A 19838-nucleotide genomic window follows, 5' to 3' on the forward strand; every position below is an offset into this window, starting at 1 on the left:
GAGAGAAATCTGTTCTGGGGCAGAACAGTCTTAAGGAGGGGGTAGTGTTACAAGTCAGGAGCCCGCGACACAATAGCCAGGCGCCGTCTCAAAAGGGTTGTTTGTCAACACGGAGTTCTACGAAAGACAATAGACCCATGTCAACGGACTACGTCAATAGGGTCTTTGACATCCACCAGAAGCTTCCACGGTGATCTGTAAACACCTTTGTCTAGGCTACTAGGGGTCTCCAGAATATTCCACGGTAAACTTATATAAGGGACCGTCTTCCGGCACACGGCAGTTGAGTTGAGTTGAGCTGAGCCTTCCGAGAATCGTCGCGGCAAGCGCCCGTCGGTGTTAGTGACCAGTGCTAGTGCTAGTGGCAGTGACAGTGTAGTGACGGTGTAGATACAGTGTAGTGACACTAGTGACAGTGTAGTGACAGTGTTGTAACAGAAGTAGTGATAAATCCTGTAGAGGCTAGCTGTAAGTAGAAACGTTGTAAATTAGAATAGACATTAGCTAGGTTTAGATAGGGTTAGTTAGGTGTTAGGTAATTGTAATATCTGTAAATATAGAATAGTTAGTGTAAATAAATAGTTATTATAAAATCGCCAAGTTTTTATTGTAAAGAACACGTTAAGCCCGCAATATGTGTATTCGTATTTCTTATTGTGGGACTCCGTATTGAACCAAGATTTCCTTGGAATGTTCACCATAAACTGAGACAGTTTGAAGTCAATTTTAAGATAAGATTCAAATAAAGTTAATGAATTACCAGAAAACCCGTAGTAGTTAAGTTTTAATAACAGATAATCATGGTCAACACAATCAAAAGTCTGCTCAGATCACACATAGTAACCTGAGCATAGGCTTTGTTCTCAAAAGTCATGAGCACTTCTCTTACAACCCGATCCACGGCAATAGTGGATTTTCCTTTTCGAAAACCAAATTGAGAAGGTTATAATCTTCTAAAAAATAACTAACTTGATCATAGACTAACATTACAAAGAATTAGACAACAATAAGAATCAGCGAAACAGGTCGATAGCTTTCAGGTTTGTCTTTTACGCCTTTCTTATAAATTGGGCATATTTTTGAGATTTTTAATTTATTTACTAGGAAAAATGTCTCGCTGCAGACATTGGTTAAAGCTGAAAGATAACGGTTGAGCAATACTGTGAATTATATTTTTAACCAGATCATTTGATAAATTATAAATATCTTTACTATTTCCGTTTTTCATCCTCTTTGCAGCATTAATAACATCACTAGGGTGAGATTAACTTCCATTCAAAAACCCTACGATTAACATTGACCTTATGCACTAAGTCTCTTACTATAGTACGATACTCTATGGTATGGTATGAATTGATTTTTAGTTTCTACTGACACCTTGCAGATTATTAGACAGTTTTCTAGAGACCAACTACACTGGTTAACATTTTCATTACTAACTAAAATTTTGATATGCCTACATAAACACATTCAAACATCAAGAAAAATAAGTATCAACACGTAAACCATTTATATCTTAAACAATTAAGCGATAATTAGCAGAAAAATTATTTCCCAAACATGAGTTAAAATTTTCATAGCATAAACTTATACTTTCACGGATTGAATTCACAACAAAACTGGATTATATGCATGTGTTTGAGATGTACAGTTTAAAATTACACATTTCCTGATACCGCAGATCCTTTACTGGAGAAAAAAAAAAACAACAATAACATAAACATTTGAATGACAGTTTGAATCCAGCTGTTAGTTAAACTAGCACTGAAACAACTTTTAATTGTTAGCATCAAAAATTAAAACTTAATTTCTAAGACATTGAAACCCTAAACAAAAATTATGGCTTTTGACATTTCCTTTCAAAATAATCTTTCTTTTATGTAAATATGTGGTTTCCCTGGACACTAAATTAAAATACCTAGCTCATTAAAATACAAGGGCAAACTGAATTATTAAACTCAACACATTTAATTAAACCAACTGAGGAAGACATAGATCAGACTATTATTATTTATAACAACACATTTTAACCATTTAACCATCTGGTATTCATCAATGAAGTATAACATTAAAAAACAGACATGTGGCAAATATTAAATTGCACTCAACACCCCTCCTCAATTTAATAATTTTACATTTGACACAATTAACAAAAAAAATCCTAACATCTTTCTCAAGAAATAAGAAACGAATGAATAGCTTGATTCCATGCTAATGGTGCCTGTTTCAAGCCAGATAGTGCCTTTTGCAATTTGCAAACGGAGCCAGGTGTTCCTTCAACTCCTTCAGGATGGACATATATATTTCCTCCTTCAGCTCCCCATGAAGAAAAGCATTGTTGACGTCTAATTGTTCAAGAATTAATCCACATTCATTTGCTACAGCCAGCAACACCCTAACTGTTGCATGACAAACCACTGGAGCATATGTTTCTTCATAGTCAAAACCCTTTCTCTGTGAACATCCTTTGATAACAAGTCTTGCCTTGTATCTTTCAATATTTCCGTCCATGTCTTTCTTCAATTTGAAAACCCATTTACTGGAGATAGCTTTCCTTCCAGGTGGTAGTTCAGTGTAAGTCCAAGTTTTGTTTTCCTTTATAGAGTTAAGTTCTTCCTTTACAGCTTGATACCAATGATCCTTATCATCACGTGCTGCAATATCCTTGTAACTTTGCGGTACATCATCGACAAAGGATTCAACATTCAGAGCAAGAACTGCATAATCCTGTAAGTATCTTGGCACATTCCTCTTTCTGGTAGAGTGTCTTATTGTTTCTTCTTCACTTATGATCTTCAATTTCTTCTTCCTCTTCGTCAAGATTTGGTATAGAAATTCTTTGATTTTCATCAGACAATGATCTGGGTTCTGTGGTAATTTGACTCTGCAGTTAGCTCGTTTGTGTCCAAGCTTTCCGCATCTGTGACAAGTGAAATTGAACGAGTTGCCAGAAGTTCCTTGATTTCCTGGAAAATTTGTCTTTTTCCCTTGTTGAGACTGGAAGGCAGTTGGTGAAGTGAAAGGTAAAACTCACACCACAGTTAAACATAGATACTTTATTAGCCAAGATCCCAAAAGTAAGTCTTCAAGCTCAAAACAACAATACAATAAAAACAAACATCAAATATGCAACATATGATAACAATTATAAAAATACCAAACAGCACATCTTCTCTTTTCTCTTTTTTTTAGTTTATTTATAAAAATCTGAATCACTGTATCTAAGAGGTGGTTTTACACTTCTTTTAGGTCTGTCATTTTCATTGCTATTGTAATTATGTCCAGCATCAGTTTCAGTTCCTTGGTCTTCTTGGTATTGGTGTTCAAATCTATTTTCACCATTTTCAATAGGCCTATGCACAGCTATTATATGTCTCCTGTTCCTTCTGATCTTCCCTGCCTGTGTATTTATCAGGTAGGACCGAGGATGATTTGATTTATTCTCAACATGTCCATAACGTTTTAAATCTGGAATCCAAACTTTGTCATTTTGATCAAGCTGTGAGAGATCTCTTACACCTTTCCTTACATATATGTTACTTTATATCTAAAACAAGCCATTCTCATTCTTAACCGCTGAAGTCTTGCCGATAAACTAGCGATTTGTTTACTTCCAAGCACCTGAACTAAAGGTTTATGGTCAGTCATAAGTTCAAACTCGGTTCCTAAAACATACTGTGAAAATCTCTCACATGCCCAAGTCAGTGCCAGTGCCTCCTTTTCTATCTGTGCATAACGCATCTCTGTCGGTGATAAAGATCTCGATGCATAGGTGATTGGTTTCCACTTTCCATCCACAAATTGTTCAATCACCCCTCCTAGGCCAAATGACGAGGCATCAGCTGCAACTCTGGTTTTACAATTTTTGTTGTAAGACACCAGAACTGGATTTGAAGAAATTATCCCAAGCACTCTTTTGAACGTCAGACCAAACCCTTGGTATTTTTATAATTGTTATCATATGTTGCATATTTGATGTTTGTTTTTATTGTATTGTTGTTTTAAGCTTGAAGACTTACTTTTGGGATCTTGGCTAATAAAGTATCTATGTTTAACTCTGGTGTGAGTTTTACCTTTCACTTCAAATCCTTTGGTACAACATCTCACATAGTGTCCCTTTATTCCACATCTGAAACATGTAGACTGATTGGCAGGACGATCATTGCTATTGTGATGCCCAACAAATCCACATTTGTTACATTTACCTTTCTTTGAAAAGCTTTGCTCTTGACTTTTATTGCAAGAACTGTCCCTAAACCGATGTTTAGTGGGTTGATTAATCCCCTTATTGACAAACTCAATTTCTGGTGATTCCCTCACTACTTTTTGTTGTTGTTTTAAACTCTCTGCTTGTCTTGCTTTCAAAATTGCTGTACTCAAGGTTAATTTTTCATCCAACTGTAAATTTTGAGAAAGTTTATCATCATTTACCCCAATTACTATCAAATCTCTAATTAGTTCATCTTTTAATTCCCCAAGTTTACATCGCTCTGCCAGTTTGTGTAAACTATTTATAAAAGAATCAACAGGTTCCCCCTCAGACTGACGTCTTTTTAGAAATTTAGCTCTCTCATATACAATATTGATTTTGAAACCTAAGTAAGACTCAAATCTACCCTTGACAGTGTAATAACTCTGTAATTCTTCATCTTTTAATCCGAAAGATGTTAGAAGGTCTTCTCCTTCATCTCCTAGACAGTATAAAAGCATATTAACTTGATTTTCCCCACTCTTACTGTCTAATCCTGAAGCTAATCTAAACCTTTCAAATTTTCTTATCCATCTAGGCCATTCAGAAGGTTCCCTGAAATTGAAAGGTTCAGGTGTGACAAGTTGGTATTGAACTGTACTAACTGTACTACTCACTGCTTCAGCCATTCTTAGTTCTTTCTTCTCCACAAAAGTTTATTTAACCTGACACCATGAAGTGAAAGGTAAAACTCACACCACAGTTAAACATAGATACTTTATTAGCCAAGATCCCAAAAGTAAGTCTTCAAGCTCAAAACAACAATACAATAAAAACAAACATCAAATATGCAACATATGATAACAATTATAAAAATACCAAACAGCACAGTAGGTGGTGATGTACAATCAAATTCAATTTTTCCAACGCCCCTCCTCTTTGTCTCCTCTTCCAGCAGTCTGACCTTCACAAAGCTTAGAGATAAGTCCTTCATTGATAGAGTCTCTATGGCCGTGACAACGACGTCATATTCTTTGGGCATGGTCAGTAATAGGTGGCAAACAATGTCAGATTCCTCAACAGTTGCTCCTGTAGAACGTAACTCTCTTATGACTTTGTAAAATTTCAGAAAGTGACGATTTAAAACGTCATTCTTCGCATCAAACTTCATTGTTAGTAACTGCTTCCTTAGTAGAAGTTGGCTAGCAATTCCTTTCCTTTCAAATGTGTTGCAGAGAGATGACCATAGTTCAAAAGCAGTTGCCTTGTCTTTTGCATATTCCAAATGGCTGTCGGCAATACGCTGTATAATCTGCGACTTGCACTTCTGATCTTGTTTCGCTAATTCCAACAACCTTGATTCCTTCCTCTTTCGTTGTTCATCTGTGTCTTTATCCAGAAATTCAACTTTGGTAACATAAGATTCCTTTACAAAAGATAATAATTCTAATTCCTCCAACAGAGTTTCAATTCTAAATTTCCAATTGCTGAAATTGGTTCCATCAAACAATGGTATTCGATACTTTTCATGTTCAGTTGCCATATTAATTCAATTTGATTAGCCAGGTAAAAAATATTAACAAATTCCGTATTTAAACAGCCCTGGGCCCATAACCTGTAAATATGTGGTTTCCCTGGACACTAAATTAAAATACCTAGCTCATTAAAATACAAGGGCAAACTGAATTATTAAACTCAACACATTAAATTGAACCAACTATAGTCGGGACCACGTAAGTTTGCAGTTGGTAACAGCCAATCACAAGACAAGGCTAGTGCAACGTTGCCACATCGGACTAATAAAATATACTAAGCAATATTTTAAATTCAGCTGGTATTATTAGATTTGGCAACACCGCACGGTTCTCATTGGTTCATTCAAACCCATATGGTAAATAGGCTCCTCCCTCAACTGCAAACTTATGTGGTCCCGACTCTAAGGAAGACATAGATCAGACTATTATTATTTATAACAACACATTTTAACCATTTAACCATCTGGTATTCATCAATGAAGTATAACGTTAAAAAACAGACATGTGGCAAATATTAAATTGCACTCAACATTTTAACACATAAATCATAAATATCCGTCAAGTGGTTGATTCAGGGTAATTGTGAATTTAAAATATCCTGTCAAGTTTTTATTCATAAGATATGTATTATGCATTTGTACAGAGTTTATTTTTTTCAAAATCTTTCAAATCAACTTACTGTACAGGTTTATAACAGGATTTCTATTATCTGTCTATTGGCTTAACTGTCACACTATCGTATCTCATGTGTAGGAGTGTTGGACCACGGCCACCTTTAACTCCAGGCCGCAGCCTGGTAGAATTGTCAATGTCGCAAGTAGTGTTGTTCAGCACCAGATGTCATATAAGATAACATGGCCCACAGGTGACGCCAGCTCATTAATTTGCGTATTATACATTTAAATTTATGAATATAAATTTATTAATACCCCCGCCGCAGCAAACCTGCAGACTTAGCGAATTTCCATCTGCCTGATTGGATTTAAACTAAAATGTCTCCTTAAAAATATCACATTTATTCCCTTATTTAAAGAGAATTAGTTTAATGAGTACTTAGGTTTGCTGCAACAGGGAGGGTAAAAAAGTTTTTTTTAATGTAAAATATTAAAATTTACTATAGTTTAGTAAGAAATTAATGTATCTTCCACATTTGATCAAAATATGTTCATAAACAAGCAAACTGCAACAGTTGACTTATTCTCCTTAAGAATAACATGGGAATTTTAAAATAACAATTTTTTTGAATTTTCTCTGTAACAATTAGGCGCATAATAACGCTTCAATATATTAAATTATTTGTTTTTTTAAACTCTACAAAATGGTTTAAAAAGGAATTGTGAAATTTTGTGTTTTTAGGGTAAAAAATGGGAAAAACCTATTTTACCCCATAAAACCCCCCATAAACCCCCCTTCCCATAGTCCGATCATGCTGGTTCGCGAACTCATTCAAGTTTATCCCACCTTACACCTTCAAACCAAATTTTATCAAAATCGGACAAAAATTACTCAAGTTATCGTGCGGATGGATATATATATATATATATAACTAGCAGAGTACCCGTCCTTCGTACGGGGTTGGCATATAAGTATCAAATGCTTATAGCAGTTATGAGTGAGGACATAGTTTAAGAAATTTCGGTTCTTTTTGAAGTTCGTTCGCTACGCTCACTCACCTTTAGGTTGGAGCTCGTTCGCTGCGCTCACTTTCCTTCAGGTTAGCTCGTTCGCTACGCTCACTTGCCTTCAGGTTAGCTCGTTCGCTACGCTCACTCGCCTCCAGGTTGAAGTTCGTTCGCTACGCTCACTCACCTTTTGGTTGCAAATTAGCTGTTGTCATAAATGTAAAAGAAATAATGCTAGTGCTGCACCCTGTTGGTAATCCTTGTAACTTTAATGCTATTGAAAATCATAGAACAGAACCAACTTGTTTAATTGAAACAGCTGTTAAGATTCATTAATTCCATTTCTCATAAGGTTAACATGGGAACCTTTGCTCCAGAGCCACTGGGGCGGAGCCCGGAAGGATTTTTGGGATAAAAATATGCCTATATGTTAATCGGGAATATGAGCTATCATCATGCCGAATTTCAGCCCGATCCGACCAGTAGTTTTCGCGTTTACTTTTCCCATACACACAGACACCACCTCTTTCTTATAATAGTATAGATAGATAGATGAAGAAAGCATATTAACTCAGTACCCTGAAATTATTTTTATTTTTTATAATAAAAATAATTTCAGGTACTGAGTTAATATGCTTTCTTCATTATTTATAATAGTAGCCCTTTATCTAAACAATTGTATAAATATATAGGCTATATAGATATATAAAAATTTGAACAAATGGTGTTTTTGGCCTCTGGGGACATCAAAATGAAAAAGTAAATCGGTCCCGGGCTTAGGTCTTACCATGAGACCTACGGTAATAGCTACTTCCCTATAGGGAAATTCGCTAAAAGATTGAAGGAAAATAAAACATATTGAATTGACCAAAACAATATAAATTGGAATTCTATTTGTGTACATTTAAAACAGAGTCAATGTTTTCATAGCTCAGTAACAAAGCTTTCGTATCCTTAAAAAATACACAAATGCCATTAGCTCAGCTGCCTCCAAACAAAACAGCTGTAACAACACTTCTTGCGACATTACCACTTCAAAGGCCGTGGTTGGACTGCAGTAGAAGGTAGTTTTAAGAGTGTATACACACTAAAAAATCATTCAGACGGTACAAAAAGGCATGCATGAATGGCAAAAGGGACTAACAAATATCTATGATTGTTACAGATATATATGTGGAACAAAAAAAAACCAAGACATCATCATTGAGAGAAAAATAAGTCTGAAGGTGTTGCCCATCAGCATCAACACGTCAATTGTAAGCACCTTAATAATTGAAGCAATCATTTATTTTTCACACCAACTAGCAAAATCCATAGTGTTGAGATTATAAACCACATAAATATTAGCAAACAATGTCCACTTAAATTGTTAGAATTGTTAAGTACAAAACCGCATACAAAAAATGGAAGATTCACAATTACCAAGTCGTGTAAAATACTGGCTTAGCAAAGCAAAACATGACTGTTTCTTTGTCCTTGGCTGTGATAGTGGCCCAAAAAAGAGGATTGGAGCTATTAGAGAGATTCTAAAGGGTTGTAGTAAACCTTTAAGATCCATGTTAGGCGTTGGCAAAATGGCTGAAAAGGGTGATGTCCGAGTGACTGATGTGGAACCAGAAACATTCAGAAACTTTTTAATTTGTATCTATGGAGCAAGTCATCTATTAATACCTAAGCTTACTTTTCAGGAAAAGGCAAAACTTCTCTATGTTTATGAAAAGTACTTGGTAGATGATTTGAAGAATGAATTAATTAAAGATATGAAAGATACACTTTCATTTGAGAACATATTTGTTGCTCTTTCCCACCCAGTCTGTTGTATAACAACAAGTCTCGAGAGCAAAATGGCTTCAATTGTGATGTATAATCTGGAAAGATTAGTAAGTGATGCTAGATTTTTGGAGGTTAATAACAGTGTGATAAAGTGGATCCTGCAATTGGAGTATATTCCAGTCGAAGAAATTGAACTTTGGAATGCAGTTTTGAAATGGGCCAAATCAAAAACTAATTCAGTGGAAGGAAACGTTCTTCGTCAGTACATTTTTGAATGTTTAAAATACATAAGGTTTTTGTCTATGAAAAAAAATGAATTTTGGGACAGTGTTGTTTCTACAGAAATTCTTAACAAAGAAGAAATACATGCTATTTGCAGTTCGTTGGTATCAGGCAATCCCCATGACATAGAATATTTGAATACAGTTACAAGAAATCGCTCTGATAGATATCCCCCATCTCACTGTATAAACAGTTGTCAGTATCTTTGCAATCCTCATTTAACACATATTAGTGTCTCTGTTAGTTTGGCAAACCTTGAGCAGGGGAAAAGACAATATTCTCAAACTCATCCCTGGGCTGGGCATTTTTGGTATCTCTTGGTTGGTAGGATTAAGGTGGAACAGAATGAGTATTTTGAAGTATATGTTGGGTGCAATGGCAAAACTGAACAATTTAACTGTCACAGCGATCTTGAGTTAAGTCTAATAAATCAGTGTAAAAAACCTGATCTAAAATTTAAGTCTACCACTACGTTTGGTTTGTTAAATTATAGTCAAGGATATACACAGTTTTATAGCTGGAATGCTCTACTCAATGAAGATAACGGATTTGTTAAAGACAACAATGTTATTGTAGTTGTTAAACTACAGATCCACTAGGGCCTGAAGATTGAAATGAATGGCCTTAGTTACTCTTAGTTGGACATTGGTACAGGTTAATGAGAGTAAATGAACATGTATTCCTTAGCTTTATATCTCGTCCTGATTGAGGACCATGTAATTGAATCTACAATTTAATTTTGGCAAAAACCCAAATTGCTCCAAGCAAACCTCAAGATGCTGCTTATTTTTATTGAAATTAGTATAATATGACAACATTTCTTTGTTGATTGATCCAATACAACATAATGTTTTGTAATTCAATCTATTGGTGTACAGTGTCCCTAACACTATTGACTATGATTTTTGTTACTTGTAATATACTTCTGTGTATGTACTTATTTAAAGTTAATAACTTAGTTGTGAGAATGTGCCATGGTGTTTCGAGACCTAGAACCTGATGTGTTCTATATGTTGCTGTAAGAGATGTAGATGAAAACAAGACGAGGATAAAAAAAGGATAGTGCTGGGAAGTTCCAATTTGTGTACTTATTTTCTTAACTTCTAGCGCTTAATCTGGATCAAACCATACCCGAAAATGGGAATTCCATATCATAAAATATCGTAAAACTATTGCTAAGTTGTGTTTAATTAGATACTGACAAATAAAACACCAATTGTTTTATTTTCTTTTACATTTGTAACATTAACTCATCGGGTAAATTTTGAGTGTTAGGCCTATAGTTTCTCAACCTTGAACATTTTAAATTAATTTTGTCAAACATCCCATTTAGACTCAGATACTGTATCAAAGTGATAACAGTAAGTTAGAAGTCATATCTGAAAATATTGTCTTTGTTCTTATTTTTTTTTATTTGGAGACTTACACTAACTTCATTTGGTTCTAAGTGTTGGAATCAGGAGATGTATAAATAACCAAGTGGTAACCATTATATTTTGTTAAGCTTCCATAAATAACTGTGTGTTGTGTGTAACTGTTAATGTTCTGTGTTTACTGAGTTTCAAAACCAAAATTTTGTCAATACTTTAAAGATAACAGCAGAGGCAAAGTGCTGTATTTTAAGTGGCATTTCTGTAGCAAATTATTGCAAGTGACTATAAAAGTATGTTGACCAATATTTGTGGCTTTTGACAGTTATGTTTGAAAATATTTCAAAGAACAAAGCTTATGAACACAGTTAGTTTGTCAAATCTTTTTTACTCTAATTAAAAAATTATCATATTTGTTGACCTGCATTTTAGTAATAAATTTATAACAAGAGTCAAAATCCCAATTTCTAAAATGTTTTAATCTATAGACAAAGATTAAATTCTGTACATGTTTTATGAACAATTAGTTGTACTGGTGATTTTACGTAGCTCAGAAATTGTACCAATTTTAATATGTCTCCCCCAAGTATAGGCAGTCATATATTAGCCACATTGTATGTGCACTCCATACATCTATTTAGGATTTGATGCTAAAATAATTAGTACTGTATCTAAATCTTTGACAAATACAAGTTAGATGGATTGTTTTATTTTGTGTGATACACACACATTATAATTGTGATAGTTATTTGATGCTTGGCCTTTATTGTTGTGATGATTTCTGGTGCCTAATTTCATAAATATTTGTTTAAAACATTGCTAATGTAAAAATAATAATCAGCAACTGTGACATTAATTATGTTTATTGCTATCCAATTATTGTATACTCAACTTTTGATTGTTTAGTGATACATTTTGTGTGTAATAAAATAACACTTAAACATCGTAATTTTCCTTTTTTTCTTCCATTTTCCATTTTAGTTTGTATGTGTATGTCTCATCAGGCCTTACTGGAATAAAATTCATTACTGTATGCCATTTATTCTGGGTAGATTGTTACAGCCCTGTTTAATAAAGACATTCTATACAATATATATGAAGCTTTTAGGCAAAGTATGAAATGGAGTAATAACAATAGCATTTTATACTCTTTGACTAGTTATTGTGTATAATGCCTGGGCCCACTGGTGTGTCAGGCAGAGTATAAAGTTCAGTAGAACCTCAATTAAACGTCACCTTTATAACCATCAGTCTCTGTTATCCGCAGGCCTGGACTGGCTAGGTCCGCGATCCCGGAGGGCCCCTTCTCGCTTACAATTTCCAAAAAAATGTTGTTGCTTGTTAGAAGTTATCATAAGTTCTTAGTAATGTTTGGTTTACATTTTCCAAACTAGAGAACCGTGTCCAACAACTGTTTGTTCTTGCCGTTCATATAAAAGCTCAAAATACCAACCTTCTGCATTGTAAGTTGAGTTACGCTGTTGAAGTGTAATACATCGTCTGCGCGGTGACTTGTGTTGTGGTTACCACTTAGCAGACAACGGCAAAGTGATGCTCTATCATATCAGCTGATTACTCGATACGGAAGGTGGATAGGAATAACTATAATGCAAAAATCATTGGATGAAATTTGACCATAAGCAGTAACATAAAGAATAGCTACGTATATGCTTGCATTAACGCACAAAACCCGGCTAGCACATAAATCCCACTGAAAAAGTCCAACATAAGAAAATTTAGAGAGTACAGCAGTATTGCACAATATACAATATACATATTCAATGTGGGTCAATCCATCTGAAGTGATCCAATATAAAAATACTTGGTTGCTCGACCATTTTGTATTTTCATAATTTTTTTATATGTTATTACCCTTATAATTATGACCTCAAAACAGTTTTTAAAATATTTTTATCTAGTTCCGTTTAGAAGTTGCGGCCATTTTTGTCAGGCCGCGCACGGCGTTTTTGGGCTTTGCAGGCATCAGCGATAAATTAAATATCTTTTTACAGAATAGAGCTAGAACAATGAGACTTGTACCATTATTTTCAGTGAAGTCCCCTCTATATATAAGGTCCTTTAAACATTTTCTCTAAAACAATCACTAATGCCTTAAAATATTCATCTTATTTTGAAAATACTTTTCAACAAAGTGCTCTTTTTAAAGCCTAGTTTTACAAAGAAGGAATAAAGTACCATAGCTAATGATTTTTATCCTGTAAGATATGGTAAAATACTTGCATATGTCAGAATATTAAGTCTGAATTCAGTCTCCTTAACTTTTTATAAGCTACTAAAAATTTAAATTTTCCAATTTTTCAAAATTTTGAAGTGCAATATTTCTGGTGGGGCAAACTATAAAAATCCAATTTTTACATAAGTGATGTGCCTATATAGTAGGAACATACAGCAAAAATTTCAATGTTGGTATTTGATCCAAAGCCGAGTTATACAATTTTGAATTTAAAGGAAATTTCAACTTTTGCGCCAGCTTAATCACCAGATTTCTATACACAATATAGTAACAATGCAATAGTAAACTTGTTACATAATTAAAAGCTAGAATATGTCCAGAAAAAAATTATCAAGAACCAAAGTGGTTATAAATGGAAATAAAATATAAAAACAAAGTAACAAAGATTTCCAACTTGGGGTAATGGGCCGATGATATCCACATGAATATGTTCAAATCTACAATTTGGCAAAGGGAAATCGTTGATAGGTGTTTGAACATGACGAGTAATTTTTGACCGTTGACACTCTCGACAGGACAAGGTCCACTCTTTACAATCACGATAAATGGAAATAAAATATAAAAACAAAAGCGTTCGGTTATATCTTAAGGATTTACAGTCAACGGTTCTATGTAACTTAAATGGACGGTATTTTGTGTTTAAGAAGACTCACCCAGAGTGTCAGAGTTATACATATGTTACATTATTAAAACTTTGGCAGATCAAAATGTTGTGAGCTGCGGCCTAAGTGGTGCATTTTGGCTGGACCCTCAGGTACACATTCCGTGTGTATGTGTGTACCACCAATATGTAAAATAAATTATGATGGTGCCAAACTTAATGTTAACTACAAACAGTAACTGGAGTTAATAGCATTTGACACTTATGGGTAGGTATGGCTGTATGGTGGAAACAGTGTCCAGGAACAGGAACTCTACTTGAAATGTTGATGGATTCATAGAAGGATCAACCAGATAGTATCGAGTTTAAGCAGTGAGTTACAACAGACCGAGGAGAAATGATCACAGTAATAAAAAGCCCATAACCATACAGTCATACTAATTAGTGTCACATACTATTAACTCCAGTCTCCAGTTACTCTTTGTAGTGGCATCATCAATCATAAAATTTACATATTGGTGGTACACAAGCACATGCACAGAATGTGTACCTGAGGGTCCAGCCAAAATTCACCACTTAGGCCGCAGCTCACAAAATTTTGATCTGCCAAAGTTTTTGTAATGTATCATATGTAGGCTATGACACTGACACTCTGGATGAGTCTTCTTAAAAGCTAAGTAAATCCAGTCCATTTAAGTTACATAGAACCATTGACTGTAAATCCTTAAGATGGAACAAAATGCTTTGGTTTTTACATTTTATTTCCATTTATAACCACTTTGGTCCTTGATCTTTTTTCCTGTACATATTCTAGCTTTTAATTATGTAACAAGTTTACTATTGCATTGTAACTATATTATGTATAGATTTTCTATACCACTTAAATCTGGTGATTAAGCTGGCGCAAAAGTTGAAATTTCCTTTAAATTCAAAATTGTATATCTCGGCTTAGGATCAAATACCAACATTGAAATTTTTGCTGTATGTTCCTACTATATAGGCACATCACATATATAAAATTTGGATTTTTATAGTTTGCCCCACCAGAAATGATGCACTTCAAACTTATGAAAAATTGGAAAATTTAAATTTTTAGTAGCTTATAAAAAGTTAAGGAGACTGAATTCAGACTTATTATTATGACATATGCAAGTATTTTACCATACCTTGCAGGATAAAAATCATTAGCTATGGTACTTTATTCCTTCTATGTAAAACTAGGCTTTAAAAAGAGCAGCACTTTGTTGAAAAATATTTTCAAAATAAGATGAATATTTTAAGGCATTAGTGATTGTTTTTTGAGAAAATGTTTAAAGGACCTTATATATAGAGGGGACTTCACTGAAAATAATGTTACAAGTCTCATTGTTCTAGCTCTATTCTGTAAAAAGATATTTAATTTATCGCTGATGCCTGCAAAGCCCAAAAACGCCGTGCGCGGCCTGACAAAAATGGCCGCAACTTCTAAACGGAACTAGATAAAAATATTTTAAAAACGGTTTTGAGGTCATAATTATAAGGGTAATAACATATAAAAAAATTATGAAAATACAAAATGGTCAAGCAACCTTCATTGGATCACTTCAGATGGATTGACCCATGTCAGACAACCAGCGAAGAGAAAATGACAATTGTTGTAGTTTACTTGTTTATGGATGTATATTGATAAAATTTGGCAAATTTGTTTATTTCATCCTATACTATTGACGTATGGTCAAAAAACACCTTTACCTTCCCCGTAGCAGCAAACCTAAGCACTCGTTAAATCTAATGTTATTTAAATAGGGAATAAATATGTCTTATTTATGGAAATATTTGAGTAAAAATGTAATCAGACAAGTTGAAATTTGCTTAGTCTGCAGTATTGCTGCGGCGGGGGTATTTTAGAACATAATAGTTTATTATTTTAGTTACTAAAAATAAATCTCGGTTACTAAGCCCAACTAAAGAAGAAGACTATTTTGTCAGACTCAGCAGAAGGCCAACTACATGGCAAAATACAAGCAGTTGGGATTTAAACAACAAAATACAATTTGGTTATAAATGGTAAATACAACCTTAGACTAGCCGACAAAAGTGGAATAAATTCTTGTACAACTGGTTCATGTTGGTAACACTGATCAGTAGTGTCGACAAAATTTAGTTCCTACTATTTTAGGGTTAATTTTGTGATTTTTGCTTTACTGTTCAGTTATATAACTATGGGACGAGTTTTTGTTTATGATTACATCGTTTTGAGTTTTTAAATAGCTGAAGTAACAAGAAACAAATTGTTACAAAACACGACCTCTATAATACACCGGACAGAGCACAGAACTAATAGTAAAATTGTCCTCAGCTGATCCATAAGGATGAGAAATCTAGGGAGCATGTTTATCTATGATACAGCCTACCAGATTTTTGGGCAATATATATGTATGCGTTTGTGAGCAAATGTTCAGCTTGTAGACAGTGCTTATTGTGAATGTGTGTGTAATTTTTGTGAATATTCCATGTATTATGACTCATGTTATGTGTATTTATAGTTCATTATTTTTGCTTTTTGTTAAGTAGGCCTACTACTGAATACTGATGAATACAGTCTTTGTCTTGTCAGTATTATTTTTAAAATCCCTAAAATCTTTTTGTGATTATTATTATCACACAAATGACACAATTTATTAACTTTGGTGTGAATAATAGCACTTTAATTTGAACCCCGTTATAACAGTTATTGCCACTTCTACAGCATGTGTATTGTATTGTTGTAGTATCCTAAAAATAATGTAAATATTTTTTCAAATCTATATAAATAAAATTAGAGTTTTGTCTGTACATTGCTCAGAATTATATATTTTTACGTTTTATACATTAAAGAAGCAGAAACGAGTCTTATCTCTATTTCTGTCTGTCTGTCTTTCCCTCTGACTGTAACACTCAAGATGGCATTTTACGCAATCTTCTCCGTGAAAACCAGAGTACCTATCAAGATCCAAGTCATTTTAATGTATTCACTGGATTGGCGAGAGTGTCTTTAGTGATTAAAATATAGCCTCACTACTTTGTAAATAAAATTACGGACGTTCAAAAATGCAGTTTTGTGCGATTTTTGTCAAATTTTCATTCAATTTTTATCACATAATCGTTTATGAAATAACGAACAGCTGTTCGGATCAAGATTATTTTTTCTAGCTGTCACTGATATGTTTACAAATGTTGTTTACAAATACCGCAACCATTTCAAATCACGTTTTGAAAGAAAATCCCAACCAAGTGAGATTAAAAACGTTTTTCTTACATAACAGATTTAATTAATCGCAAGTGCAATAATATAGTGTAATAGTGTAACCGTAAATGAAAACGGTTAATGAAAAGTGTTGTATAGGGCTGGGACACTGAAATGATCGTCGCCAATAGCTTACAAAAAAGGTTTCCACTCATTGACGGCGCTTCAATGGTGGTTGTGTAAAGTGTAAAGTAAAAAATCACAACTGCAGTGGGTTATTGTAACAGAGGTTTAACAGAGGAAGTGCTAAACTCGCTTTTCCAATGTGTCACTTTCTGTTTCTACTCACCGTGTGATGCAATCGCTGCCATACAGCCAATAGGCCCATAGCTCATATCTTGGGTACGTAAGCCTACATATTTATTCATAACAACCTTTTCGACGACGCTCCTTGATACTGGTACTTTTCCATAGAATACATGGCCTACCTACTTAAGAAATATAATTACAAAATGACCAAAACCCCAAAATTGTGTGATTTTCGTCACATTTCCTTCTAATGTTAATAGATATACTAATCATTGTTTAGAGAATGCGTAATCTATTAAATAACAAAAAGTTGTTTGGATAAGGTTGTTTTTTTTTTTCAAACTGACACCGATAAGTTTACGTTATAACTTTTTACGAGAAAATCCAAAACCAAGAGATCAATAACCTCGAGACTAGATATTAATGCATTTAATTGGTCGGATGTACTATAATTCTTAACTGTAAACGTTGGCTTTTGGTAGGTACTGGTTCTTTTCCTTAGAACCGTTGGTAGCTGCCAGAATCATTTTTACGTAGATACCAACACATCACTGTAGTTTACAAATTAGTTATCGTTGGTGTTGCACCTTATTTATTAGAGCCGTCCGTATTCAATTTAATTGATGTCTTAACTCTGTATAAGTTTTGCTTTTTCTGTCTGGATTCCAAAATCTTAGCTTACCCGGTACCTATGCTAAGAAAATGATAACCCATTTGAGTAAAACATTTGTTGGGCAAACCATCATGAATTGTTTACGCCTTTACATTGTTTATGTATCGATAGTTCGTGGCCTTTTTTGGATTGTTGTGTGTATGTCTGTTGGTAATGCATTAATGTCCTTATTTCTCAGTGTTTCACGTAATGGACAAGAGCACCTTTGATACTGAAAATGTCAACCGGATAAAGTGTTAAATGGCGAGTTTGAGGTAGTACTTTAAATACGTTTAAGTTAACCATTGTGGAAAGTAACTTTCAATTATAGGCATACTTTAGGGCTACGCTTCATGGATCTATAAAACCTTTTTTTAGTTTAATCATTGGACATATGGACCAACACGATCCGGGTGACATTTAATTGCGAAGCATTTATTTTGGCTTGAACTGTCAGATACTGTATTTGCAAAGGTTTATATATAATAGTTTTGCCAGCATATCTGCAAATATGCAAACTAACTGCTGTTCTTAATCTTAATATAAGAAGGTTTCAACTGACTACTATAAGATCCCCGTGCGTAGAACGGGCACACAGCTGGTAAATAATAAAGTTGATCTGAATAAAAAATAATAGGCTAAGTAAATACTCTAAAATTTTTATAAATAACTATCTAAATTTCTTCCTTCTTATAAATGACAAAATAGTGAGAAAAAAACTTGTTTACAATGAATCTAATCAAAAAATAATCCCCCTGTAAATGGCCCCTTACCTCCACAGCATATAGCTGAGGGCAACACATGGTCCCAGTCCGGGTCTGGTTATCCGTCCACCCCTGCAATTCTCAGATTATTTTTATATTGTGATTTTATTTCACTGGTAGAATATTCTACATTTTATTGATCTGTCCGGTCATTGACAATTGGCCAAGTCACTAAAACCATTGACTGTGTAGTCAAAGCTAAAACTTACAAAAACAAAGATGCATTTCCTCTTGACTCGCAAACAAAAAGTCCAAAGAGCACACCATGCATTACAGAAATACTCTATTACTCTGGTATGTAAGTAATTTTAAATAAACTAACGCACGGGAATCAAGTAGTCAATTAAAACAAATATAATTTAGAACAGCTAGTTTACACGCATAGAAACAAATTCTGAAAGTTTCAACGGGGAAAATCATGTAAACAAATGTCAAGTGACAACAACTTTTTTCATCTGTTCATAGGCCTATAAGATATACATTTTAAATCCTATAATTTTACAACAAAACAGCAATTGTGTTGATTTGAATAGCCTTGAAGTGATATTGGCGGCCGATTCACAAACACCGTTTTTGAGTACAATAGCTTTACATAACGAATACCTTTCATTGAATACTATCAATACTTTACCTTACCTCCATGGCCACTGAAACCTTGGCTAGGTGATTCTGGCTTACCATTCTCTTACATCCCGTGCCTTTCTAATATAGATCCCGGTCTGGATATGCCATTCATTACTTGGTCTTCCAAGTAGTAGACTTATGTTCTTCCTTGGATCCTTAGATATAATACGTGAAGGCGATTTCTACGAAACACTACTCCTCCATTAATAATGGGCGGATTTTTACAAACAATGTGTCAAAATTAAGTATTTGTTGTGTAGACGCCCCCTTTCACAAATTCCTGTAATAAAGGTCCTCGGGCTTTGCCCCAATGGCCATCAAAATCCCAATGTATTTCTTATGAAGAAAAGATTCAGACGAACAATTTGTATTAATTACAGCTGTTCATAGTAAACACATTATACACACAAGAGCGTTCGTTTTCAGAGTGAGTACGTTTTCAGTTTCGATAACTGGAGGGGAGGGAGCGTTCGTAATGGGGCTACTACCCGTCCTGACGACATGTGATCCAATTCAGACTGTGGCTGTTGCCGCGACATAACTATGCAGCAGGCTCTGCATGACTCATTGTGTGAAGTTGCAGGAGCTTCTACTTGGCCCACCTTTCCAGCAAATGTCTTACTTTGTCTTACTTTTAGTTTTATTTAGTTTCTACCTA

The 19838-nt window shown here is 34.3% G+C and overlaps 1 protein-coding gene across 8 annotated transcripts in view; it reads left to right on the plus strand.

Moving 5' to 3' along the window:
* The window catches only part of LOC128993607 (uncharacterized), a 76619-nt gene that overhangs the window by 23347 nt on the left and 33434 nt on the right, over positions 1-19838 (plus strand). For 4 of the 8 annotated variants that reach the window (XM_054417598.1, XM_054417601.1, XM_054417603.1 and 1 more), the window contains exon 2: positions 8512-8602. The exons of the other annotated variants lie outside the window; for them this stretch is intronic. The gene's annotated coding sequence lies outside the window, so the exon portion shown is untranslated. The remainder of the gene's footprint in view (positions 1-8511; positions 8603-19838) is intronic. 8 annotated transcript variants of the gene reach the window in all.

Source organism: Macrosteles quadrilineatus, unplaced genomic scaffold (genome assembly GCF_028750875.1).
Source record: "Macrosteles quadrilineatus isolate MER2022 unplaced genomic scaffold, UCM_ALF_1.0 Scaffold_4__1_contigs__length_99947679, whole genome shotgun sequence".
NCBI classification, from domain to species: Eukaryota; Metazoa; Arthropoda; class Insecta; order Hemiptera; family Cicadellidae; genus Macrosteles; species Macrosteles quadrilineatus.